The sequence below is a fragment of the Prionailurus bengalensis genome, chromosome E3, assembly GCF_016509475.1.
Source record: "Prionailurus bengalensis isolate Pbe53 chromosome E3, Fcat_Pben_1.1_paternal_pri, whole genome shotgun sequence".
NCBI classification, from domain to species: Eukaryota; Metazoa; Chordata; class Mammalia; order Carnivora; family Felidae; genus Prionailurus; species Prionailurus bengalensis.
This window is the reverse complement of record NC_057357.1, coordinates 19,470,793-19,485,661: the sequence shown is the minus strand read 5'-3', so window position 1 is coordinate 19,485,661 and position 14,869 is coordinate 19,470,793. Positions and strand designations below refer to the sequence as shown.

Here is a 14,869-nt window from a genome sequence, read left to right as displayed (position 1 = left end):
CCGCCATCCTCCACCCGCAGAGCCCCGGGAGAGGAAGCCCTGCAATGAATACCCGCTACATCTCTGACCGCCTTGCTCAGGCACCATGCCCCCTTACCTATCCTTTGCTCCCTCTGCTCCTGAAGCCCCCGGAAAAACTCTGCTCACTCCTTAAGACCCAGCCCCGAGATAGTTCCTGCCTCTGGGCACTTGCACCTGCTGACCCCTCTCCCTGGGTGGTCTCCCTCCAGATCTCTGGCGGCTGCTGCCTCTTCCTCCTGCTGGTCACAGCTCCAGGCTCCAATGTCACCTCCCCTGGAGGTCTTCCCTGAACACCCTGCCAAACCAAGTCCCCGTCTTCAGCGTCTCCCACACCTCCCCGTTGTATTTTCTCCTAGCCCGGTTCACACTCCAAATTTATTTCTCCTTTGTTTCCTGATGTTTCCGGGGCCGCTGTGAATGGCTCCGTGGGTTGTAAGTTGCAGAGAAGGTGAGTGGGGCTGAAACCCAGCCTGTGATGGGCACCGCACACCGGTGCTAGACGGCTGCCCCTGCCTCGTTCTAATCCACACACCGGCTCCACGTAGATGGGCTGTGGCCCACTGGCCTCCCGCCGGCATATGCAAGCCCCCCCCCCCCCCCGCCCCAAGGCAGGAACAGCGTCTGCCTTCTTCACTGCTGGGTCCCCAGCACCCAGCACAGTGCCTGGCACACAGATGCTTGAAACATTTTTCAAGCAAGCGAATTCGACCCAGATTCCCCTACTCCCACCCTATTCCCATGCTCCTCCATAGGACATAGGAGTGCAGGGAATCGGTCTCTGGGTCCCATGGGAGCTGCATGCGGTTCAACTGGGGGGCCTCCCCTCCCCGCCCCGCCCCGTCCCGCCCCCCAAGCCATTGAGAGAACCGGACCCAAAGTCAGAGATGGTGGCTGTTCAGGGAATGGGGCGGGAGGATCCAGTGGCTTGAGGGGTGGATGTGTGAGCGGAGGAGTCCCGGAGATACTCCCTTCAGCTCAGAGCCCTGTCCATCGCAGGGGTGCTGTCCGGAGCCCCCAGTCCCCCCCTGGCTCCCCGGAGGAGGGACGTATGGAGGGTGCAGGTGGCCCAGGCACGCTGACCGAGATCCCAATGGCCCCGTGCTGCACCGAGACTCGTGGGCAGGAGGTGGTGGCATCTGAGAGGGTCCTGCCGAGAAGCGAGCCAGGCTCAGGTGGGGGCGGAACTGAGGCACCGCCTTTTCTTCTGTTCCACCCCCCCCCCCACGCCTGCCCCGCCCCGGCGGCCTCCCCAGCTCTGGCAGGGAAGGAGTTAACCTCCAGGCTTCTCAGCGTGAATGTGGAGCTATTAATACCCACAGCCAAGCGGTCTGCCAGAGCAGCCACTGGAGTCGGAGGGAGCAGGGAGCAGGCAGCGGAGGGAGGCGAGCTCCGGGCAGAAGCCAGAGCCAGAGCCAGGACTCCGAGGGCCAGAACTTTTCTTGGGGCCGGCGTGGGTGCCGTGCCAGCCTCACGCGGGCCTCACCCCCCTTGGAGCCTCAGGTCCCGATCCTCTGTCCTGGAGGCCACCCACGCCACCCACCCCAGGAGGGAAGAACAAACTTTCTCAGGGAAGCCACCTCTGCTGCCGTCTGGACAGGGAGGAGCAGACGTCTGGACAGACAGATGAACAGACGGACAGGGCGTCCGCCAGCCTGCCCTCCCGGTCCCGGCTCTGACAGGCGGCAGCGCAGCGGGCGGCCGGGGGGCCGAGGGCTCCGCGAGGGGCAGCGAGGGGCCCTGCCGGACCTTTGTCTCCCAGCAAGCCACCTCTGAGCCCAGGCTCCGGCCGGAAGCCACTTGGCCGGGCCCAGCCCTGCGGGGCAGGACGGGCGTTCCCATCGGACGGAGCCACAGGCTCTCCCACCCACCGAGGCGACGGGTAACCTGAGCGAAAAGGCACAGGTGGCAGGTGGGCAGGCGCAGGGCCCCGAGGCCAACCGGCTGCTGACCCTGGAGCGCTCTGGCTCGGGCACCCCTGCCCAGGCCGGGGACGATGCTGCCGAGGCCACCAGCAGCCACCCCTGCCCCGTCCTGGAGCTGCCACCAGCCTGGCCCCTGGGCTGTGGGACCGAGGATGTCCCAGCCTTTTGCTTCGTGTGCTTCCACAAGGAGGAGGAGGAGGAGCTTCTGGAAGAGGTCCCACTGCAGAGGTCAGTGCTGGGGCGGGGGTGGGGGGGGGAGAGACAGGGCGAGGGCGAGGGGCTCGGCCCCCCAGGGCCCCGCAGACCTGCTCTGGACTCTCTGTCTGTCCACTGCCTACCACCCTCTGTCACCTCCCTGAGCCAGACAGGTCCTCACCTGGTTCTCACCACAGCTTCCGCCCTGGCTCTCCCGCTCTGGCCCCTCAGTGACTTTCCTGTCCTCTCCCGCTGCGGGCCTGACCCCCTGCTCAGAGCCCTCCGTGGCTCCCCACTCCCACAGGATGAAGTCAGCATTTGGCGGGGTGTTCAAGGCCTGTGTGATTGGGCCTACCGCACCCACCTCATTGTGCTCTGCTCCCCTAGAGTCACCCCCCCCCAGGGAAAACTGCCCAGGCTTCCCTTTCCCGGGCTCCCCACCGTCCAGGCCCAGCGGCCATGCCTCCTCCTCCAGGAAGCCCTCCAGGAAGCCCTCCAGGAAGCCCCTGCCCCACCCTGGGCCGAGAGCCACCTTTCCTTCCCGCAACGCACTGACACCTGATAATGTTCAGTCTTTGTTGAATTACTAAGTGAAGATGTCTGCGTGTGTGTGTGTGTGTGTATATATATATACATATATGCTTGAGTGTGTGTGTGCGGAAAAGGGAGAGCGGGGCGAAGGGGCGAGAATGAAGGTTGGCGTGGCTGTGTGACTGGGCATTTGGGGGCGTGTGTGTGATTGTGCCTGTGCATACATGTTTGCGGGAGTGGGTGCAAGTTCGATGTACCTGTAGGAAAAGGCTTGTGCGCTGTGCCCCGGTGAGGGTTCCTGCCCCAAGGGCCATTGTCCCTTTTGCCAGCTCTCCCCGCCCCCACCTGCAGGGAAACCCGGGCTCCAGCCAAGTGCATTACCCAAGCTGTGACCACAGACTCCGGGAATGGATGGAGAGTCTGCAGGGGACACAGGGGTCACCTCTGCTCCGGCCCAGCCCGCCCACGCCTCCATCGCTGCCTGAGTCAGCACTGCCCTGGGTGGGGAGAAGGGCGGGCTGAGGGTCGACCCAGGTGCCCCTTCCGGGCCCCTTTCGGGAGGGCGAGGGTGGGGGCTCCCGCAGCCTGGACCAGGTTCCTCCCTGAATTTCTCTGTTGGACCCCAGTCTATAATTTTCCTTCTGTGGCCTCTGTCTCCTCATCTGTGGCATGGGAGATACTCCCTGCCATGGCTGTCAGTCCATCAGTCAGCCCCAGCCCTGGCGGGGTCACAGCCTGCGAGGGGAGACAGACACGCAAACAGATCAGCGTGGCAGAATGATGGGCGCCCTGCTGAGGGTGGGTGCACTGTGCTCAGGGAGTCAGAAGGGAAGGGGGACCACTTCTGCCTGCAGGGGCCCCAGGAGACCCTGGGGTCCTCCCCCAGGTGCCGAGTGACGTTGAGGAGAGGGCATCACAGGCAGTGGGAACGGGAGGAGCTCAGTCATCCGAGAAAGAAGGGGGATCGGGGGGAGGAGGCTGGCCGGGTCCAGGGGGCCAGATCACAAGGGGCCTTGACTGCTGAGCCCAGGACTTAATCCGTAGGTGGTGGAATGGACAATGGGGAGGGCCCAAGCTGGAGACTCAGTGCCACCCTAGGTGAGTCCCACAGCGATGGACTTCAGAGAGAAGCGTTATTTTCATGGTGGGGGCTCAGAACGCTTGTCGAACGAATAATGATATGAGGACATAGGGTACCAGAGTCCTCGGAGTGGGTGGTTAAAAAACACACACTCCCGGGCCCCGCCCTGGAGACTTGGCGGCCTGGGGTCTGAGAGGGGACCGGTGTGGTGTTGTGGCCAGGGCCCAGGGGAGCAACTTGAGCAAACCACTCTTTGGGAAACTCTAGAATGAGATAAAACAGGCCTTACAGACAGGCACCAGTGAGATCCTGCTGTCCCTTCCTCCTCCCATCTCCCGCCTCCAAATGTCGGCACCCTCCAACGCGGGGGACTCCCCTCTGTCTCCTGCCCTGGGGATACGGCGTTTGCAGAAGCCAGTCTCCTTGCCAGCTGGTGGGTGCTGGCCCTTTAAGGCCCGGAGAGGGGACACCGCCAGGCTGGGCAGACAGTGACCACAGGTGCCAGGTGGTGAAGCTAAAAATACTGAGTGATGTGGACACCCAGGCTGCGGGCTGGAGTGAGTGGGAGGAAGGCTCTGGAATATTTCTTTCCTACTGTAGGAGGGGCAGTGGGCAGTGAGGTTTGGTGGGGTCGCCTTAGGGGCTTAGAGAGGGTGTCCCCCCTACCCCCCTGCCCCTCTCACCCCTCCTCCAGCCCCCCTGGAAGGCACCAGGATTCACTCCCAATAGCCGCAGCCATAGTTAGCAGCCCTGGGTCCTGCTGATTCTCCTCCCCGCTTCTCTGTAACCCTCTTTGGGCCTCTGTAAAATTAAAGTTGGATTTTCTCAGGCGTTGTCAGCAAAAGCCTCAAAGCCACCTCCACGGGACGCTTTGATGTATTAATTAAGGTGAGGCTAGCCGTTGTAACAAGTAAGCCTGGAAATCGCAGTGGCTGGACATGACAGAGCCCAGCTCCCGCCTATGCAAAGCTCCAGAGGGGTCGGGGTGTCGTGGGAACCGTGCTCCCCTCAGTCTTTCGGGGACCCGGGCTTCTCCCAACTTGTGACTCACTCGGCTGTCACCCAGGGCTTCAGCACCCACCGCCGGATCCCCTGCAACCACTGGCAGACAGAGAAGAAAGAGAACAGGAATCACATGTGAGGGTTCCTGAGCCAAAGCCGGAAGTGGCCTATTTTGCCTCGGCCCGCGCTTATTGGCCAGAACAGCTAATTGCAACAAAACAAAACAAAACAAGACAAAACCCCTGGGATATGTAGCCCAGCTGTGACAACCTCACAGGGCTGTGGAAATGAAAAATTTGAAGTATGTCGAAGCACCTGGCGTATAACAGGTGCACGGTGTGTCTGTTGGGCGATCATTCATTCATTCATTCCACAAATTCCACTAGACATCGGAAGGTGAAGATACTATCTGTGTGCCCGTCCTGCTTGTATCCAATGGGGGAGCCAAAGAAGACATGATTAAACAGACACACAACTATGATCCAAACCCACTGTTAAGGAAATGACCAGAGGGATGGGGCGGGGGGGAGACACCCCCTTTGCATAAGGTGAACAGGGGAGGTAGGGACATTTCATCTGAGAGCTAAAGAATGAGAGGTAGCCGGGCAGAGTGGGGGTAGGAGCATCCCAGGCCCGGAGAACAGACGCGCCAAGGCCCAGGGGCAGACCAGAGGTAGGGGAGTGTGGGGACATATCAGGTCAGCGTGGCTCAAGCGGAGCAAATGGGCGGGGGGGGGGGGGGGGGTAGTGACATGAGGTGAGGAACGGGCTAAATGACACAGGCGTGGGCGGTGGTAAGGGAATGGATTTTATCCTGGACAGGATTGGGACACCTCCAGAGGCTTTTAAGTGGAGGACGACATATCATCCGATTGACATTTTAAACGATCTCTCAAGAAGCTCTGGAGAGAATCAATGGCAGCTGGGCCAGAGTGGACGCGGGGTACCAATGGGCAAGTCATGGTGACGATGGAGGGGCCGTGGCGGCGGCCTGGGCCAAGGCGGGCCTTGGAGATGGGGAAGCAGACGGCTTCTAGATATACTCGGGAGACGGGATTTGCTGGTGGGGAAAGCAAGAAAGGGATGTGGGACGAACCTGGGGTTTTGGGGTTGGAGAAATGCATGGGAATGATGGGAAGACCCAAGGGAGGGGAGGTGTGGTGAGACCTCTGCCACAGGTGTTTTCAATTTGAGAAGCACGTGAGCTGCCCAAGGGACGATGTCAAGTGAGGGCTTGATTCCGGAAGTCTGGGGCTCGAAGGAGGAGACTCTTGGCTGGTGACAGACCGTCAGAGACATCAGCAGAAAGGTGGCATTGGTAGCCGTGTGGTGCGGTCCCCGTGGCCAAGAGAAGAGCATCTCAAGGAGGAGTGAGAATGGGCAACTCATCTCAAAACTGCCAAACGGTCAAGGAAAATGAGAATGAGAATTCAGTAACACGGAGGTCGAAAGTGACTTCGCTAAGAACGTTTCACGAAGGGGTGGAGACACCCGGGTAAGATGGCGGCTTGAAGACGCACACCGAACTTCTCCGAAACCCCACGGAAAGGAAGTGAGTGGATTCTTCAAAGTGCACCTATTAGTCCCAGGTTTGCTGCCATAACGAATCGCCACGAACTTGGTTGTTTAAGACCAAACACGTCTACTATCTCATCCTGTATGTCAGAAGCCCCGCACACGTCTTGCTGGGCTAAAATCAAGGTGTTGACAAGGCTGTCCCAGGGAGCTCTTTCTGGAAGAACTTCCTGAAAGTTTGAGGGGAGAGAAGCCATCTCCCGGTCTTTTCCGAGGTGCCCTAGACTCCCTGGCTTGTGGCCCCCTCCCTCCCACGAGCCGGTAGCATCTCTCTGGTCCCGCTTTCTCTTTCTCTGATCACAGCCGGGAAAGAAAGGTTTTCTGCTTCTCCTGCTTCATGTGATTAGGTTGGGCTCACCTGAATAATCCAGGATCCTCCCTTCGTGCCAAGGTCCTTAACCTTAATCACATCTTATAAAGCCCCTTTTGGCCAGGTAACATACTCACAGGGTCTGGGGGTTAGGACACAGACATTGGGGCGGGGGAGCATTATTCTGCCCACTACGGTACCAATCAGCAAAAACGGATTCATTGGAAAGGAGACCACAGCAACAGAATTCTGAGTCTGGAAGGCAGATGAGCCTGTGATAACTGATTTAGCACCCTCATGACCGTGCACCGGAAGCGAGCCGCACTCTGGGAGTGAGAAAGGCAAGAATCTCCCCAGCCAACCCCACAAACCCCCCAAAGGCTCCAGCGTTAGTGGGCTAAGTGCCCTCCGGAAATGGGAGTTAGAGCTAGGACCTGAGACAGCAGGATTGGTGTAAGAAGGGCCTTAATTCTCAGATTTCCTTCTCCCACCCGGCACAGCCCGGCAGCCGCCCCTCCCCCGCCCTGACAAAGGCTGGAGGTTTATTCTCCAGGGAGGATGAAACACAGGGTCTCTGAACGGGAGGCCACAGCATGATGAGGGGGCAGTTCTGCCCCCAACTAGAAGGATTTTTTAAAGTCCACCTCCTGACTGTAGGAAGCCCCGCCCCCTACCCACCATCACCCCCAGGCTCCTTCCTGCTCTGGATTCCCATGACTGCGAGGTCAGGACTCACCTTTCCAGGTAGGACATGCCAGAGTTCATTCCCTCAGTCTCTGGATACACTAATGATGAGTATTTTGTTAGTGTTGCTATTTCGTTTCCTGTTCGTTCTCTGTCCCTTCTCCCGGCATAGTCTGTGTTTTCTCCAAGTTGCTTTCTTTCTCTTTGTATTAGTTCTGTCCTTTATCTTAGAGTCTAAAGGGCCAAGAATAGAATACTTTGTAGGTTGGCATCAGGGATCTCCCCGTGAAACAGCCCAACAGGAATTCCCTAGATTGAACCCCCAAGTCAGCCAACCCCACCCCCCCGTACAGGGATACTCATCGGATTGCTTTTATAAATTGTATTTTTATATTCTGTACTCAAGACATAGTTAGGGTGGAATGTAAAAGTCCTAACTGGTCAACGAGTTGGGTTTTTTATTATGTTTATCTATCTTTGAGAGAGAGAGAGCACGTGCGCGAGCGCGCACAAGTGGGGGAGGGCAGAGAGAGGGAGACACAGAATAATCCGAAGCAGATTCCTGGCTCTGTGCTGCCAGAGCCTGATCCAGGCTCAAACTCACCAACCGGGAGATCATGACCTGAGCTGAAGTTGGATGCTCAACCGACTGAACCGCCCAGGCGTCCCAATGAGGTTTTTTTTTTTTTTTAATGTTTATTTTATTTTTGAGAGTGAGAGAGACAGAATGCAAGCAGGGGAGGGACAGAGAGACAGGGAGACACAGAATCCGAAGCAGGCTCCATGCTCTGAGCTGTCAGCACAAAGCCCGATCCAAGGCTCGAACCCATGACCCACAAGATGGTGACCTGTGCTGAAGTTGGACCCTTAACCAACTGAACCACCCAGGTGCCTCTCAGTGAGTTTTGACAAATGTATACACCTGTGTAACCCACACCTCAATTGAGATCTAGAACATTGCCATGTAAGGTAACACCTTTGCAAGTTTCGTCATGCCCCAATCCATTCCTGCCCCAACACACCACATAGGCAGCCACTATTCTATTGGCTCTTTTTAAATCTTTTAAGTATGAGCAGGTAACCACAGACCGTCAACACTGGAGAAAAACCTGTAATATAAGAAGCAGAGCAAAAACAAACAAAAACAGAATTTGGAGGAAACAGAGTACACAAGGGACAGAAAGCCTAAAAACAAAATGATTGTGATTACGTTTGGAAATTTAGGAAAATACATTGCAACTATGAAACAAAAACTAGATGCTATCTTGAAAGGAAAAAAACACTCTGAGAATGAACAAGACAAATAAAAAAAAAAAGTACCTAGAAACTAAGAATATCGTACAGAAATGGAAAACATATTTGAAAGAGTTAGAACAGGGGTCAGCAAATTATGGCCTGCAGGCCAAATCCAGCCTGTCACCTGTTTTTTTTTTTAATTTTTTTTTTCAACGTTTATTTATTTTTGGGACTGAGAGAGACAGAGCATGAACGGGGGAGGGGCAGAGAGAGAGGGAGACACAGAATCTGAAACAGGCTCCAGGCTCTGAGCCATCAGCCCAGAGCCTGATGCGGGGCTCGAACTCACGGACCGCAAGATCGTGACCTGGCTGAAGTCGGACGCTTAACCGACTGCGCCACCCAGATGCCCCTATTTTTTGAATAAAGTTTTATTGGCAGGGTGCCTGGGTGGCTCACTAGGTTGAGTATCTGACTCTTAATTTTGGCTCAGGTCATGATCCCAAGGTTGTGAGATCAAGCCCGGCATCAAGGTCCAAGTAGGGCTCAGTGCTGGGTGTAGAGCCTGCTTAAGATTCTGTCTCTCTCTCCCTCTGCCTCCACCTGTGTGCATGCACACACAGTCTCTCGAAAGAAAGAAGAAAGAAAGAAAGAAAGAAAGAAGGAAAGAGAAAAAGAAAGGAAGGAAGGAAGGAAGGAAGGAAGGAAGGAAGGAAGGAAGTTTTAGTGGAACATAGCCACACTCATTTATTTACTATGTCCTGTGGCTGCTTTCACACAAGCAGAGTTGAGTAGTTGCGACAGAGACCATATGGCCCACAAGCCTCAAGTATTTCCCACTGGGCCCTGAATAAAAAATTTGCTGACCACTGGATGAGAAGATAAAGTTAAAGAAATTTTTCAAAAAATAGAGCAAAAGGGTAAAGATACATGTGTAGGTTTGGATCCTCCAGTCACAGACATCGTGACACAGAGTTAGGAATGCAAGAAGTGTCCGATGGCTCATGCCCATGAAAATTAAGGAAGAGAAAGCCGGATGAAGTAGGGAGAATCTTCAAACCGTGCTGTAGATCTGACACCTGTGAATTGAATGCTAGATGGAAACAGATCTAAGCAGAGAGCACCTGACCTGGATGCAGACCCAAACAAACTCGGCCAACCCAGGAGGGGCTCCCAAAACAAAGACTGTCCATCCGAGGGACCCCTCAGATGGCAGAAATGGCCAGACCTTGGTGTCTGCTGAGCTCAGTCGCTGGCTAAGGCTGCCCAAGAAGACCTTGGTCTTAGCTCAGAGGCTGTGACCGATCTCAAAGGTCCTGTGGTTGGAGGCTGTCAGCCACCTGCATTCCTCACAGCTGAGTGACAAGTTCTTCTGGAAGGGAGAACCCAGCAGGGCACCTCTGGGGCTGCCACTGTGTGAAAAATAGTAAAGAAGGAGTAAGAAAATAAGAGGACCAGTGCAAGAATCTCACACCTGAATAAGAGAGTCCCAGAAAGAGAAGACAGGAAATAATGAAATATTTCCAATATTTCTCAGAATGGAAAGACCTGAATTTCCAGGTAGAAAGTGTCCACTGTGTCCAATCACAGGATAAAAAGAGACCCACACGAAGGCTAGTCACCAGTAGATTTTAAAATACAGGAACAAGAAAAATATTCTACAAGATTCTACAAAGGATCCAGAATCGAAATCACATCAGACTTCTCAACAGCCATTCGGAAAACCAGAAGACAGTGGAGCTGTTTTCAAAAGTATGAAAGAAAATGATTGTCAGCCTGGAATTCTATACCTAGCCAAACTGTCCATAAAGTGAGAGTAGGAAAAAGATTATTTCAGATTTACAAGGGCCCCAAAATTTTGAAGGTAAAGGGAATCTCCCAGATGATGGTGAAGGGAAATGAAAAGACAGGCATTTCACATTGAAATAACTCAGAAAGGAGACACCTGGCTGGCTCAGTTGGTAGAGCACACAACTCTTGATCTCAGGATTGTGAGTTCAAGCTCCATATTGGGCATGGAGCCTCCTTAAAAAAAAATTTTTTTTAAATTTTTTTTAACGTTTATTTATTTTTGAGACAGAGAGAGACAGAGCATGAGCGGGGTAGGGTCAGAGAGAGAGGGAGACACAGAATCAGAACCAGGCTCCAGGCTCTGGGCCATCAGCCCAGAGCCCAACGTGGGGCTCGAACTCACAGACCGTGAGATTGTGACCTGAGCTGAAGTCGGATGCTTAACCGACTGAGCCACCCAGGCGCCCCCCCCAAAATTTTTTTTAATGTGTATTTATTGAGAGAGAGACAGAGACAGAGCATGAGCAGAGGAGGGGCAGAGAGAGAGGGAGACAAAGGATCTGAACCAGGCTGCAGGCTCTGAGCTGTCAGCACAAAGCCCAACGCGGGGCTTAAACTCACTAACTGCAAGATCATGACCTGAGCCAAAGTCAGATGCTCAACCAACTGAGGGGCATGGAGCCTACCTAAAACAAAAAAAAAAATGTGAAATAAGACAAAAGGTTCTAGAAAATATTTCTTTAAGGAGATGAAATTGATAGAATGCCTAAGTATTTGAACTCGTGAGAGATTTACACAAGTAGGAGAGAATGTGGATCAAATTAGACATAAACACATAGGAAAAAAAACTTTTGTGCAGAAAAGAGAAAGAATCTTGAAATTTAAAACTTCTACTCTGTGAAAGACACTGTTAAGAGAATGAAAAGACAAGCCATAGAATGGGGGGGAAATTGCAAAAATAATTGATCTGATAAAGAACTATTTATCTAGGGGCTCCTAGGTGACTCAGTTGGTTAAGCATCCGACTCTTGATTTTGGCTCAGGCCATAATCTCATTGGGATCTTCATGGGATCGAGCCCCACATTGGGCTCCGTGCTGACAGCATGGAGCCTGCTTGGGATTCTCTCTCCCTCTCTCTCTCTCTCTCTCTCTCTCTCTCCTCCCCTGCTTGCACTCACACTCTTTCTCTCTCTCAAAAATAAATAAACATTAAAAAAAAAGAAATGCAGAAGAACTATTTATCTGATAAAGGACTATTATCCAAAGTACACAGAGATTTCTTAAAAAAACAATAAGAAAACGAACAGCCCAATTTTAAAATGAGCAAAAGATTGGAATACACACCTCACCAAAGACGATATACAGATGGCAAATAAGCGCGTAAAAGATGCTCATCATCATATGTCCTTAGGGAATAGCAGATTAAGACATCAGTGAGATACTATATTACACACTTATTAGAACGGCTAAAATCCAAAACACTGATAATACCAAATGCTGGTGTGGATGTGAGACCAATAGCAACTCTCATTCTTTGCTGCCAGGAATGTAACATGGTACAGCCACTTTGGGAGACAGACCAACAGTGTCTTACAGAGTCTTAGTATATGATCCAGCAATAGCGTTTCTTGGGACTTACCCAAATGAGTTGAAAACTTATGTCCGCACAAAAACTTGCACATGAATGTTTATGGCAGATTTATTTATAATTGCCAAAAACTTGGAAGCAACCAAAATGTCCTTCAACAGAGGAGTGGATAAATAAACTGTGGTGCATTCATACAACGGAATATTATTCATCCATAAAAAGAAATTAACCATCAGGCCATGAAAAGACACGGAGTAACCATAAACGCATATTGCTAAGAAGTCAGTCCGGAAGGGTATGTAATCTACGATTCCAGCTACATGACGTTCTGAAGAAGCCAAAAGTGCAGAGGCAGTAAAAAGATCAGTGGTTGCCAGGGGCGTGTGGGGAGGGAGCAGGGGAATGAACAGGTGAAGCATGGGCTTTTTAGGGCAATGAAATTATTCTGTATGATTCTGCAAGGGTGGGTCCATGACACCAAAAACCATAGAATGTACAGCACAGAGTGAGCCCTCAGGTCAACTGTGGACTTTATAACATTATTTTATTTATGTTATTTGAGAGGGGGTGGGAGTGTGTGTGTGTGTGTGCGCGCGCGCGCGTGTGCACACGCATGCGAGGAGGGGGAACCGTGAGAGGAGCAGAGGGAGAAAGAGAGAATCCTAATAAGCAGCTTCCACACTCAGCACAGAGCCCAACGCAGGGTTCGATCTCACAACCCTGGGATCATGACCAGAGATGAAATCAAGAGTTGGAGGCTCAACTGACTGAGCCACCCAGGTGCCCCAAACTATAGTGAATAGCGGTGTGTGTATTGCTTTATCCATTGTAACAAACGTATCGCCCTAATACGAGACGTTAGTAATAGGATCCTGGAAGGAGGAGGCGGGATATGTATTTTCTTCACAATTCTTTAAACCTAAAACTGCTTTAGAAGATAAAGTCCAGGGGCGCCTGGCTGGTTCTGTCGGTGGAGTGCGCAACTCTTGACCTCAACGTCATGAGTTCGAGCCCCACGTTCGGCCTAGAGATTACTTTTTTAAAAAATCTATTATAAAAAAGGAAAAGAGGGGAAGAAACCATACAATGCCACATGTTTCCATGTCCACAATGTTTCCACAACGTGTAAACACCAGAGATATTCTGATACGACTGTATTAGGAGGGCAGGGACAGGAATCTTGGGGTGGGGGGACGGAAGGGAGCTAAATCCTGCTCTTCCCAAGTAGGAAGTCGGCAGCGAAAGCCTAAACCTGGCAAGAAGCAAAGTGAAGGTGCTCTATAGGAAACACAGAATGAAAAATTGCCCCGAGTCGAAAGGCTTGCCCTTCGGGCGTGGGAAATGGGGATAGAGGTGGGGGTGGTGCGCTTTTCTTGAGTCTAAGCTACGGGCACGTTGAACTTGACTACAAATCAGAACCATATTTACAAAAGGATAGTGGAAAGAACACGAAGCACAAAGCGGAGAACCGGAGGTGGCAGGGCAGAGACAAGAAGCCAACTCTGCCAGGAAGCTTTCCACACTGTGCAGGGGGATGTGTGTGTGTGGGGGGGGGGGGGTCCAAGAAATAGCTGGAGGCGTGGGGTGAGGGAGGCGATGCCCAGCCCGCCTGCTGTGGGAACAGTCCTGGAGCCGGAAGGAGGTTGGTGGGGCAGGGAGGGAGCGGAGTCCTGAGACAACGAGGTCCCAAGGGAGGCTTGGCCTCACAGGAGGGGAGCTTCCCCCACCCAAAGCAGATGGGAAGAAGCGAGAAGTGAGCAGCTGGGTGGGTTTGCGCTTTGCCGGCGGGAGGCAGTCTGATCCATCTGTTTGCTCCGTGAAGTGGGAGCCGCGGTCGGAGGCGAAAGGAGCAGGTGGGAGAGAGTCGTCCAAGACCTTGCGGCTCAGAGGGAGGGGCGCAGACCGGAAGCACTGGCACCGCCTGGGGGCGGGTTAGACACGCAGGGGCCCGGCCTTCGCGGAGATCCCTAGGAGATTCACAGGGGAATGGAAGTTTCCCTTCTCAGAGAGGGGGGAAAAAGCAGCTGGCAGGCCAGCGGGGGTTGCGCGGCAGCAACGAGCGCCCCTGCGAGGCCACGAACCGGAGGGGCGCCTGGGTGGTTCAGTCCGCGAAGCGTCTGGCTCTGGATTTCCGCGCAGGTCACGCTCTCTCCCGATTGGTGAGATCGAGCCCCCTAGGGGGTTCTGCGCTGACAGCGGCGGCGGCGCAGCCTGCTTGGGATTCTCTCTCGCTCCCTCCCTCTCTCTCAAAATAAAGAAATAAACTTAAAAACAATTTTAGAAAAAGACCATGAACCAGAAAGGAAGCTGCCAGGACGGTGTGGGACGCTCCGAGCCGTGTTGGCTTTGCTCGGTGCAGGCAGAGAGTCGGTGATGGCCAAGCGGGTACTGCCACGAGGGAGGTGGGCAGGGGAGCGGGGATTCCGGGCAGCAGCCCTGGTGGTGGCGGGCGGAGACCGAGCGGGACGAGACGGATGGCGGTGGCGGAAAGGGGTGATGGTCTCCATGAGCTCGATGAGCTGCTACAGCCGGGTATCATAACAAGTGGTGAAGGGGATGGAAGGGGGAAAACACTGAACAAAATAGAGATCTCCGGGGGGGGGGGGGGGCGAGGGGGGCGGTGAGATCTGGGGTATAAGCTTGGAAGCAGACGACGTTGGGAAACTGAGAGGCCCGCCGTAGGCTTCCCGGAACCCGCCCCCCCCCCCCCCCCCCCCCCCCCCCCCCCGGTCCCTGGAAATCAAAGATAGTGAGAGGAGACGGATTCATTCCCTCTCCCGTGTGGCCTGTGCATCATGATTTTTGAAAGCTCCCCAGCGGGTTATAACGTGCAGCCAAGTTTGAGAGAACCACGGGTGGAGACAAAGAGACCCAGGCATCGACAGAGAGAAAGGGACAAGCAGGGGAGCAGCGAGAAGATGGCCCGGGGTTG

The 14,869-nt window shown here is 53.8% G+C and overlaps 1 protein-coding gene across 1 annotated transcript in view; it reads left to right on the top strand.

Moving 5' to 3' along the window:
* Positions 1-1,347: 1,347 nt before the first annotated feature.
* The window catches only part of SBK1 (SH3 domain binding kinase 1), a 50,443-nt gene continuing 36,921 nt past the window's right edge, over positions 1,348-14,869 (top strand). Inside the window, exon 1 of the mRNA XM_043560233.1 lies at positions 1,348-2,171. The gene's annotated coding sequence lies outside the window, so the exon portion shown is untranslated. The remainder of the gene's footprint in view (positions 2,172-14,869) is intronic.